General features: G+C 44.3%; 1 protein-coding gene and 1 long non-coding RNA gene across 3 annotated transcripts in view; both read left to right on the plus strand.

Moving 5' to 3' along the window:
• Positions 1 to 12,569, plus strand: part of MAML2 (mastermind like transcriptional coactivator 2) — a 279,760-nt gene that overhangs the window by 4,375 nt on the left and 262,816 nt on the right. The gene's annotated exons all lie outside the window — the stretch shown is intronic.
• Positions 1 to 12,569, plus strand: part of LOC135980929 (uncharacterized) — a 43,506-nt gene continuing 30,937 nt past the window's right edge. Inside the window, exon 1 of the long non-coding RNA XR_010597870.1 lies at positions 1 to 12,569. This exon is cut by the window's right edge and continues 29,260 nt beyond it. This is a non-coding gene — a long non-coding RNA (uncharacterized LOC135980929).

Consider the following 12,569-nt stretch of genomic DNA (forward strand, 5'->3'; position numbering starts at 1 on the left):
CACACACACACACACATGTGCACGCCTGTTTAATACTTAATTTATTCTAAAATGGGACCGGCGTTGTTGTTTTTCTCATGTTCCACTGGTATTCGCTACAATCTGTGGATCTAAATTTGGAGCCACATTATTCGGCATCATACTGAGGGTGATGATGTAAGCATGAATGTGATAACATTGTGTCCAAAGGGAGTTAGACACTCAGACCTGATCCGAGTGTTCAGATTAAATCTCTGTATTTCCCATCACAGTCAAGTAAGCCATTATCTTATTTTTTCAGTGAGTGTTAATTAAATGCTTTGCATTCATCTTTAAAACGATAAAAGGCTTTTGCTTAATCATATACTTTCCAAAAAGCTTCACTTTCTAATTTCAGTGAGCAGGCCGGTGTGGTTTTTAACTAGTGGTGACGATTATTATGAAATAACTGGAGGCAGCTGTTTGAAAGTGCTAAGGATACAAACAAAACAAGTCTCAAGAAAATACTTGGATTTTCTTCTTTGGAGTGAAGAAGGCTTTGCCCTTGTTTGTGGAACAGTGTTAAAGGTTGTCAGCATGCTTTCTGCTGTAAAATGCTGTACTTAGCTTTGATTTCTTATGCCCCCAGATCAGCTCAAAGTTAACTGCAGGATGGAACTAAATTTGGGTGCCCCTGAGAAGAGATTTGAAATGGTCACACTAGTTTCTGTATACCTGAATTTCGAGGGGTTTTTAGATCTTACTAATGCAGTGGATGACTTCCCTGATACGTTTGAATACCCAAACCAAATTGTGACTCTGAAGAAGTGCTAGCTCATGAAGCAGCATTGTTTTAGTGGTATCACTGCACATTACTAATTTTCCTACTTTGTGAGGGACACTATACACAGACATTCTTTTCCGTTCATTTGCTTCTTTGGGAGGACTAGTTAATTAAAGAACACAGAAAATCACCAGTTCTAAATCATTGTTATGCATAATAGAAGTGGGTGTTCTCCTTACCAATTGTCCCTTAGAACATTATCTGAGGTATTCAAAAACCTCTGACAGGATATGGGGTTGTAAAATTCAAATAGTCAAATATCACATACCAAGTAGAGGAGACCCTCAGAGTTATGAACACTTCAGGAACAGAGGTTGTTTGTAACTCTGAAATGTTTGTAACTCTGAACAAAACGTTATGGTTGTTCTTTCAAAAGTTTACAACTGAACATTGACTTAATACAGCTTTGAAACTTTACTATGTAGAAGAAAAATGATGCTTTCCCTTTATTTTTGTAGTAGTTTACGTTTAACACAGTACTGTATCGTATTCGGTTTTTTGTTTTGGTCTCTGCTGCTGCCTGATTGTGTACTTCCGGTTCCAAATGAGGTGTGTGGTTGACTGGTTAGTTCATAATTCTGGTGTTTGTAACTCTGAGGTTCTACTGTAGTGTACTGAATTACTCTATTCAATTCTTGTGCTCTCAAAAAACAGGACAAAATTATGAGCCAGAGAATAAGGCCATGTATACACTAGCACTTAGATTGGCAAAACTTTTGTTACTCAGGGATGTGAAAAAAAATACCCCCTGAGTGACATAAGTTTTGCTGGCATAAGCACTTGTGTGCACAGACACTCTCCCACTGACATAGCTACTGTCGCTTATTGAGCTGGTTTTATTATGTCAATGGGAGAGCTGTGCCGCTCTAAGCTTGTAGTGTAGACATGGCCTAAGGGGGCCCTTCATGGGTTCCAGCCATAGCATGGCTGGGGAGAACAAGCCCTGCTCCCCACTAGTCATTCAGAGTGCGCTCACTGCTTGAAAGGGAGAGGTCCTGGTAGGATTGCCAACTTTCTAATTGCACAAAACCGAACACCCTTGCCCTGCCCCCTGCCCTGCCTCTTCCGCATTCCTTCTCCAAGGCCCCGCCCCCCACTAACTCCATCCCCCCTCCCTCTGTCACTTGCTCTCCCTCACCCTCACTCACTTTCACTGGGCTGGGCAGGCAGAGGGCTGTGGTGTGGGAGGGAGTGCAGGCTCTGGCTGGGGGGTGTGGGCTCTGGGGTTGGTCCGGGGATAAGGGGTTTGGGGAGCACAATGGGCTGTGGGGTGCTCCAGGAGGGAGTTTGGGTGCGGGAGGGGCCTCAGGACTGGGACAGGGAGTTGGAGTGGGAGAAGGGGTGTGGGCTCTGGGGGGGAGTTAGGGTGCAGGAGGGGGTTCCGACCAGAGGCATGGAGTTGGGGTGTGAGAGGGGGTTTGGGAAGCGGACTCCAGCTGGGTGGTGCTTACCTCAGGCGGCTCCCAGAAGCATCTAGCATGTCCAGCTCCTAGGTGGAGGGGCCAGGGGGCTCTGCATGTTACTCGCACCCACAAGCGCTCCCCCACAGCTCCCATTGAACATGGTTCTCGACTGGCACTCAGGGTGGGGGCAGCACACAGAGCATCCCTCGCCGCCCCTGAGCCTAGGAACCAGACATGGCGGCCACTTCCAGGAGCCACGTGGAGTCAGGGCAGGCAGGAAGCCTGCCCTGACTCAGACCGGACTTTTAATGGCCCAATCAGCAGTGCTGTCCAGAGCCACCAGGGTCCCTTTTCAACCAGGCAAACCTAGGTCCTGGCCCTCTGACCCCTCTTCCCCACACATCAGAAAGTGATGGGTTATGCTAGTGAACTCTCTCCTCACCCTCTCCAAGGGCAGCAGAGCTACTGCTCTGGGGTGCATTCCCATGATCTCGCAAAGGAGCTCTAGCTAAGGCGTTATCTGCACAGAGGATTTTTTGCACTGATTCAACCCCCTAACATGGACACACTGCACCCATATGAACTGTGAAGTTGCACTGGTGCAAATCACAGGGGTTTTGCAAGGGTGCACTTACCCTGGTGTAATTACCCTCATTGTAGACAAGGCCCTGAGCTGGGCATAACAACTTCTGGGGACTCAGGCTGCAGCATAGCCCTTCTGCTTGCATGAGCCAGGTTCGAGGTCTATGGTTTATCTGTTGAAGAAGGCTGGATCATTACATTTGTTACTCCTAGGGGAATTCTATGCCAAAAAATTAAAAATTCTGTGCACAACATTTGAAAATTCTGCAAAATTCTGCATATTTTATTTGTCAAAATAATACAATATAATCATGACAGTTTTAATTATTTTGGTAAATTATTTCAAAATACGTGTCAGCAAGTACGTCTGTAACAATATGGACAACAGCAACAACAAAAGATTCAGGGAATGTTTTTTTGACAGATAGATTCCTAACTAGACATATTAATACAGAATGTTGAGTAATTAATTTAAACTACAATACAGGAACGTATTTCCTGCACTCCTCAGAAAAAGTTAAAAGACTTCGGGGAGTCAGGCATAATGGAGGAGCTGAGGGAGAGGGAAGTAATTGCTGGGGAGGAGCCTGAGAGCGAACCTGGAGGATTGCTGGGTATGGGCGGGAGAAATATGGAACAGTTTTTTTTTGTGAGGGGGAGAGATAGTTAGGGAGCCTCCCCCATGCAGATCCTGGCTAACCCCCTAGCCTCTCCCATTCAATCAGGCACATCTGCCCCTGTGTGGCCCTGCAGCCCCCTCCCCCATCCCCATGTGTTCCTAACCTCCTATCCCCTGTTCTCACGTGGCCCTGCAGCCCCCCATCACCTGTCCCCATGTGGCCCTGCAGCCCACCCCACCTCCCATTCAGCCCTGGCTCAATGCTGTCACCCCACTAGCTCCTGAGCCCACACCCCAGTCTGTCCCCCCCACTAGCCCTTCTGAACCCCAGTCTGTGACACCCCCCAAACAGCCCCGCGTGTCCCACTCTGTCCGTCCGGTGCCGCCTCACCTGGCCTCACTGCAAGGAATGCAGCCTCTCTGGCTGGCTGCCATCTCTTCTGGTGCCACAGCAGCCTCTGTGGGTGAAAGGTGTAACTGCAGCGTCTCTCCAGCAGAATCTGTATTCTTCTGAGAAAAAGAATCAGCAGGGGACATGAATTCTGCACATGCACAGTGCCACAGAATTCCCCCAGGAGTAATTTGTTTTACAGATCCTGGTGCTTCATTAGAAGTTGTTACAAATCCTGGTGCTGTCCAAGTCAGTGGCAACACTCCCCTTGACTTCAGTGGGAGCAGGAGCTGGTCCTTGGTGAAGAAAGATGAATTGAGTCCACATGCTTTAGGTCAGGTTTTCATATATACAGCAAAGGTATGTCTACACTTCAGTGTAAGCCCTGGGTTCAAACTCAGGCTCGAGCCAAACCCCACTTCTGTCTACCCACAAATCACCCAGGGATTGGATCCAGGGTCCCAGGATCCCATGAGGGTGGAGGGTCCAAGCCTGAGTCAAGCTGGGACCCAGGGTTCAAGCCCAAGTACTTTCTACTGTAGATACAGTCCTACTGGAAAATGTGCTTTGGGAGTCCACCAAAAGTATCCCACAGTCCCACAGACTTTGTTCTCTGGACAGTCAAATTTTCCCACACTGCACCACGAACAAAGGGCCAGAGTAGCCACATTTTGGGAGGGTGCTAGGAAGTCTTGAATATGAGTGGTTGGACTCAGGCTGCATAATGCAGTGTAGATGCTGGAGCCCCAGGTTGGGACCCAGGGTTCAACCATTCCTAACCTGGGGTTACAAATGAGTATAGACCCTCAAGCCCTAGGTTAACAAACCTAGAGTCTGCTAACTCGAGTTCTATTCCTGGGCTTATGTTGCAGTGTAGACATACCCAAGCAGGCTCCAGTGAAAGATTGGATGTGGCCATATACAGTCCTTCACATTATTGAAAAGCTATCGTGTTAGGGGTATCGGGTGGATGGCACACAGAAGTAAATATTTGAGACCCCATGAAGTTTGAAATATTAATTGTTAGCTTGAAAGTATAAAACAGTTCAAACAATTAGTACAACTGTGTTGGGTTTTTGATTTGATACTAATCAGTTTCCAGTTAGCAGTTTAAAACAAATATTTTTTTCCCTAGTAAAGCATTTTTGCCAGCAATATTTTCTGACGGGTGAATAAAGACCAGACTTGTTGGCTGAACCCCTGTGACTGTATCTGACTGAGTGACAAATTTCCTCTCTAGGAGAGTGTTAGGAGACCTTATTATGCAGTCTGTGTCCAGCCATCTTTTCCTAAAGAACTGACCTTTTTTGGTTACTCTTCCCAGCGCAAACTGTAATAGCCAGACTGTTCTGGTTTTCATTACATATCTGTTACAGTTATGTGCTGGAGGCCATTTTCCAGTGGTCTGAACAGTAGATTTGTAATACCTAGAGACTCTGAAACTGCAGGTTCTAATCCTAGCAGGGCTGATACATCTCTTGGTTTTTCCAGTGTAGATTGAGTACCTTGCACTGGGGCTTGTAGGGATTTCCTCTCAGAGGTATTACTATTCTCTTCAGGTTCTTATACTACAACCATCACGATGGTATCTGAACTCCTTGCCACAAGTGTGCTAAGTGATGTGGCTGTCACTTGTGATGTATGAATCTTTCCTACGTTCACTCTTCCTCTCGTTGGGGGAAAACTGCCTGTGGATTTTTTTATTGTTATTTTCTTTACTTTGGAAAGCGACTGGGTGGAAATGGCCTCTTGCTCCACATGCCTTCTCCCTGTGTGTGCCCTGTCTGGTTTGCAGCTCAGTAGAGCGGACATAGCTAACAGAGGGGGCTGGATACTAGCCCTTCTAGTTCACAAAGTTCCTATCAGTCACACCTGTGCAATGGGTTTGCACAGTGTCGCTGAGGGCTCAATTGGAAGGCAGTAGGATTGCACAGCTGAATTTGGCTTGTAGAACTTTTATTACAGGTGGTTATGCTGGAAATCATGGAGAGACAGTAAACACTGAGCCTTCACCATGCCAATGCCAGTTTGAAAGTCACGTTTCAGGGTAGATTCACACTTGAAATACTGAGGTTTGGTCTGCTCATTAAAGACCTTCTGGCACTTTCTGTAAGAGTAGGTGCTTCACCCTAGTATCCTCGGCCCCAAGTTTTCCCCTCCGTCACCCCTGTGCTACTCATTGTGAACGAGAGTTGATTGCCAGTCTCCGCCCCCAGAAGTGGTTGCATTTCACTGAAACCTGGTCTACACTAGAATTTTACACCAGTATGTCTCTGAGGGGTGTGAAAAATCCATCCCCCCCGAGAGACATAAGAACAGCCAGACTGGGTCAGACCAAAGGTCCATCTAGCCCAGTATCCTGTCTTCTGACAGAGGCCAATGTCTGAAGGGAATGAACAGAACAGATAATCATCAAGTGATCATCCCCTGTTGCCCATTCCCAGCTTCTGGCAATCAGAGGCTAGGGACACCATCCCTGCCCATCCTGGCTAATAGCCATGGACGTACCTAGACCAACCCAATCTCTGATGTAGACAACACTAGGCTGACAAAAGAATTCTTCCACTGACATAGCTACCACCTCATGGGTAGGTGGATTAACGACACCAATGGGAGAATGGCTCCTGTTGGCATAGGTAGTGTCCACACTGAAGCGCTACAGCTGCGCCACGGTAGCACTTTAAACGTTGACAAGCCCTGATTCTGGATGTTTTAAAGCTTGTTAGGCTGTAGTGTGCTGCAGCTGTGTGCTGATAAGGGAAGTTTATGTATCTGAATCAGATAGAAATGCATCAGCTTGGATCACTTTGTGGGTAGAAAGGCTTTGAGTCACTGTTGAGAGCCCTTTGGCCTGCAGGGAACCATTGTTTAGATTGGATCTGGGCCCCTTTTGTCTGAATCTACTTTGGCTGTACAACCATTCTCTGAACAAAAATCTGGGGGAACCCTTGGGAGCCATATAAAGAGTATTTTTAATTAAACGTTGAGTAAGTTACACTTGTTAAGTGTCTGCTAGTTGAGAAGCTTGGCCAGGCTTGTTCAGGTCTAGCTTCCCAGCCAAAGCACCTGCTTCCTTTGAAGCCTTTACACCATTGGGTAACTTTCATGGAATTCCCCTCCATTCTTCAGTAGTTTAACTTGCAGTTTTTACCTGCAGGGCTTCTGTAGCTATCAAGCAGCAAAACTTGTCCTGACAAATCATCCAAGCCAAAAGAATTGGTTAGTTAGCCTCCATTGGCCCTTATGCTGTATTTCACAGCATGGTTTACACATGTGCTGTTACTCATCTTCAGATCCCTGGTGTGTGCTACCCAAGCAGAGGAGAGTGGTAATGCTTCTATTTCCTCTGTGCTGAGAAGTGTGACTCCAGCGAAAATGTAAGTCTCTCTGTGGGGAAGTCTGAACTGTTGAAAGGGTGACTGTGCTCCTGTGAGTCACATGAGCTGCTTCTCCAAAACCTTGACTTAACTCGGTATTATAATTTTTTTAACAACCTTAAGATTTCCCTCCAGCCCCGAAGGAAAGTTGCCTGCCTAAGTGCAAAAGAAGGTGTACGTAGTCTGAAGTTGTAGTAGAGTTTACAAATGATCAGGACTTGAAGAATTTGCTAGACACCAACTAGCCAAAAGACTAAACTAACTAGCCAAAGTCATAGATGAAATTGGGATCCCCACTAGTTAAGTGCAATAGAATTATAGGATGGTTAAATAAGCCTCTGTTCAATAGTGTAGGTTTTTAACAATAATTCAGTAGAGCACATTACATTTACACAGAACCCATGAATCTCTATCCATCCCACAGCCTTGTGGCCTCTTTCAAGAGGAGAAGGGAATGAGGTCTTGGATCTTCTGCCCCTCCCCTGTCGCCAAATCTTGGGTCCCACTCCCCAGTGGGTGCCTCTCATAGCTTTGCCAACAGCAGCAGGATGGAGCTGATGTGATTCTCGACAGCACATTGCTTTCCAAAGAGTTCAGATTAGGAGCAGTGAAATGACAGGGCTCTTACCCGTTTTGCTCTGCTGATGCCCAGAAGAGCTCTGAGCAGTGAATGAGGCATCTGTATTAGCTGCAGACTCAGAAAAACCACATTGTACGGGTTGATATTTGGATCACTTTTACAGCATAGCAACCATAAAGGCTGGATTTTATTGTAAATGAAAGCATACACTGGTGATTTATGTCCCCACACTTGCCAGGGGAAGGCTTCCCATTTGCCACCGGAGAGTTGGCATGGGGATCATTAATTAATGATAATTAATAATTATTAGTATTATGTAAGTGCCAATACTATGCCAAGCACAAAATGCTGACAGTTCTCCACCATAGGTGCTTGTAGAGGCAGAGCTGGGACTAGAAATCGCTTTGCCTGAGTCCCAATCTAGCGCTCTATTCAGTAGACCGCGCTGGTATAAATCAGATCAGTTCTTTTTGTGTCAGTTTCCCCATCATGAATCATGAACCCCAAACATTCACCTATCATGAGTCAGGCTCCCCAAAATCATGAGATTGGTTTAAAAATCATGAGGTTTTTTATATAACAAAATTTGGCTTCTTTTTACTTGCCTTCTGTTTTTCTGAGCCATCATGGTGCCCTCAGGTCACATTTTCAAGCTTTTCTCTGTGGCCACGAGGGTTATAAAGTTAGTTTAAAAAACAACAATGTGAAAGCTGTGAGTCTCGCATGTTCACATGCCTCCAGGAGCTGAGGCTTTTTGTAAGGCATCAAGTATTACAAGACTCTCACTAAAATCCTAAGAGTTGACTGTAACTGTCCCTCCTTTTTAGAGAAGAGGGTGGCATTCACATCTGAAAGCCTTTACGTTATTATTGTTTATATTTGCGTGTATTTTGTTGCATGTCTGTCGTCTTGCCGGCTGTTTTGCCTCTGATTATTTTCTTACTCAAACTGGCTGCCTCCGTGCAGTGCTGCTGCTCAGAACTTGTGCTAACTAGTGACAGACAGTGGGAGTGGAATCACAAGCATATCCAAGGCAGCTGCTGTTCGGATAGGCAGCACAAGCACTCCCCAGTGACAGTGTGTTTTCACGGCTGTTCACATTACCTGCTGTTAAAACTGTGTGATTCCACTCTGGTAGCATCATGGGCAGATTCATGGCTGCTGCCACTGGGAACCACATTTGGAGAAATTCTCTGAAAAGGAAATAAGTAACAATAAAAAAATCAAAACAATAATTATTTCAGAAATACATTTCTTTTCAAATCCACCAAAAGAACTTTGACAGCCTAATGGTTTGATTTCTGTTGAGTTCACCCACTCCTATGCCTGTGCCCTTGGGTCATTTGACTTGCATCATTCTTGTCAGCAGCAGTATATCAAGGAAACTGGCATGGATGTGATATGGGCATGGAAGAGCTCGGACAAATGGAAATGTGCCATTGGAAAGTTCAGTGAGATTACTGGCAAAGCAATCTACCTGCTGTGGAAACAAACAAAAAAAACATGCACTTGCTGCAAATCAGAAACCTAACTGATGTTTGCAAGAAACCAGTAAGATACTGCACCAGCAAATAAACCATTACAGAGGGTTTGGACCGTCTTCTCTCTGTTGTCACAAAACACATTTATATGCTGCATGCCTTAATAGGGTACCCCAGCCAATATTGTTATTGTAATTATTTTATTTATTAAAGTACTGGCTAGATGCCCCAACCAAATTCGAGGCCCTGTTGTGCCAGGCACTGTACAAATACCTAGTAAGAGACATTCCCTGCTCCGAATTCTAAAAAGACAAGATAGACGAGTGGTAGGAGGAGAAACAGAAGCACAAAGGGGGTGAAGTGCCTTGTTCATGGTCAGACAGTGGATCAGTGGCAAAACTGGGAATAGTGCCTGGATTTCCTGACTCCCAGTCCAGGCCCCATTAATCATTTCTTTGCTTTGTGTGCCATGACCTATAGGGAATGTAGGGAGAACTTTGCAAAAACTTCAGAGTCAATTTTTAGTTTTGGTAACTAAATCACCAGCGTAATATTGAACAAAAGAGGTCATGTACTGCATTGCCATGCGCTGCCGTAACTGGCCATAAGGGGGTTATCCCATTATACGTGATCCTTCAGCTGTGTAGGGGGCAGGGATTCAAGATCTAACTGATGTTTTGGTGGATTACATGCTAATCTCATTATAGGACACTGGCAAGGTATTCTGCATAATTAAAAAAATACCATTGCTTATAATCTCTTGACGTTTCCAAACAGAAATCTTTTCCAGTTTTGTTTCCTTCCATTGTTTGCACACTGGTTTACTGTTATGGGGTTACTCATGACTGTTGAGTATCTAGCACTGATGCTTTTGCTGTAAATTTTTTATTGCGTGGAAGCATGTTACAACAGTTATTTTTCATGGAGTTTACGCAGTGTACTAATAAAACATGCAGAAAGTAAACAATCAACAGTAAGGAGATACTTGAGATATGAATTTCTTTTCATTCCTCACTGTGCGATGCTGTCTCCTTCCGAAGAAGCCTTAAAATTGGATTGTCTTGAACAGAAAGTTAATTGCATCGGTGGTTTCTTTCTTCAGAATGTGACTGGAGGCAAAACTCTGGCCAGAGTGGTAATGACTTATCAAGAGCCTGTAGTAAACAATGGGAGAATCCCTTTCTTATAGTCATGGTGACAGCAGTGTAAAGAAGCGGGCTTACTGAACGCAGTGCGCACTGTCTGCTGAATAATGGTCACCATGTTAAGCACATACTGTTAATTTCTGCAGGTCTCCAGAATATTAATTATTCAACAGCAATAACCCTCTTTTGGAAAATCTCTCGGAGACGGGCCTGTTCTGTGCCAGCTGAGGAAGTTCCGATAAAGTTGTGTCTGATTGCTGCATATGGCATTGTGCAGTGTGCTCTCGGGGCCTGATCCGGCACTCATTGAAGTCAAAGAGAGTCTTTCCGTTTGCTTTCATGGGCTCTGGATGAGGACTTTTTCAGAGCCAACAAGACCGTGCTGCATATTAGCAAGGCCACAACTGCCTCCATTCCCACGGTTGTGTAGTACTACAGCACAAAAGGGAAGGTAAATATATTGGAAAAATTCTTTTATTAGACAGGCTGTGGAAGCAATACCTAGTGTAAGTGAAGAAGGGGTTCCCCCGTCCCTTGCATAGGTGTTGAGTGGATGCATGACAGGTCAAGTGGGGAGAAAGCCTTTGAGAATCCAGGGCTTCACACTAAAGCGCTGAGCTGAACCCCAAACTGGGGAGTTTTCAATGATTTTCCTGCTTATGATAATTTTTTTTCACTTTCTTATTAGAATAATTAGCCCTGGAGGAAAAGACCTTGTTGACAGCAGCAGTTGTTTTCTGTGTAGCCAGTCCACCAGATTTCAGACATGTCACTGCAATGGCATTTGGCAAAAGTGCCATAAAGGTTGTTCAGTTTAGGCTTATCACTTTTGAAAATCAGACAACATATTTACAAGCCTAACTATGGCTTTAGAAGGCTAATTTTAGGCACTTGCCTTTCTATTCTAGTCTGTATAGGTTATTAGACTGCCTTCATCCCTGTAGTATCTGAGCATCTGAGCTTTGAGGATCTTGACCCCAATTTTTAATGCACTAAGCAATCAGCAGCTCCCATTGCAATACTTCAGTGGGTGATGTTGGGTACACAGCACCTTAATAATCAGTCACCTATTTAGAATTTAGGACCCTCGTTTTCTGTCATTACCACTCTATAATAGTTGCAAGAGGTGTTTCAGTGCAATAAATATTCTTGTAAGACCCAGGTCCCTAAGCCTATTTGCTTGCAAGGAAAGGGGAGAGAGTACACAACTGCATAGGGATTGGCAGGCGTTTGAGGCTCAAGATAAAAAACTACTGCTAGAGAGATTTCCACAGGAAAGTGGGGTTTATCTGGATCCCATTCAAGTCCATGGGAAAACTCCCATTAATTTTAATATATGTTAAAAGAGAGATGGTTGCAGAGAAGTGTATTGATTTCCATCCCATGAAAGGATTTGATTCTGTGGCATTCCAAGATAGATTTATTTAGATTGCATGATCTTCAAGACGGGGGAGTCAATCTCTATGCCCTGATCATGCAAATACTTATGCATGTGCTTAACTATATGCCTGGGTAGTCGCACTGAAGTCAATAAGACTACTCTTGCATCAAATGAAAATGTACATAAGTATTTGAGTTTGTTCAATAACTAACACCGCGGGCCCCAATCCTGACAGGGGTCTCTGTGCATTTTAATAAATAAACAAATAATAATAATAATAATAATAAATTAATAATTAAGTAGAATCATAGCATCTTTATTGGTGTTTGACTTATTTTCCTAACACAGTCAATCACATACTTTTTCTCTTTTAAACTACTTCCTACTTTTACTGACAGTCCAATTGATCTTAACCTCATATCCATGTCTTCACTTTTCCTTCTGATTGTTTAACCCCCCAGTACATTCCAGCAATTGACCTGGTGATCCATTTTCACAAGTTGAGTTCTTTCTTTAGTTTCTCCCTACTGCCTTTGTTTATTCACATAATCAGTTTCTATTATACCTTTTGGCCAGCTTTTGAGGAGAAAGAGGGTCATGGGTTTTTGGCCCTTAACTTCCAAGTAGAATATTAAATATAATCCTTATCATGATAGCAGTTCTGCTTGTGGTTCAGGCTGTGTCAATGTGTCACCGAAAGCTCTCTTTCTCAGGAGCTGGAATACACTTGTGAACATTTGCTGTAGACTGAATTGACATTTGATGGCCAACAGCTGGGAACACTTTTTTTTTTCTTTTTGCAAGTTGA

Source organism: Chrysemys picta, chromosome 1, assembly GCF_011386835.1.
Source record: "Chrysemys picta bellii isolate R12L10 chromosome 1, ASM1138683v2, whole genome shotgun sequence".
In the NCBI taxonomy this organism is placed as follows: Eukaryota; Metazoa; Chordata; order Testudines; family Emydidae; genus Chrysemys; species Chrysemys picta.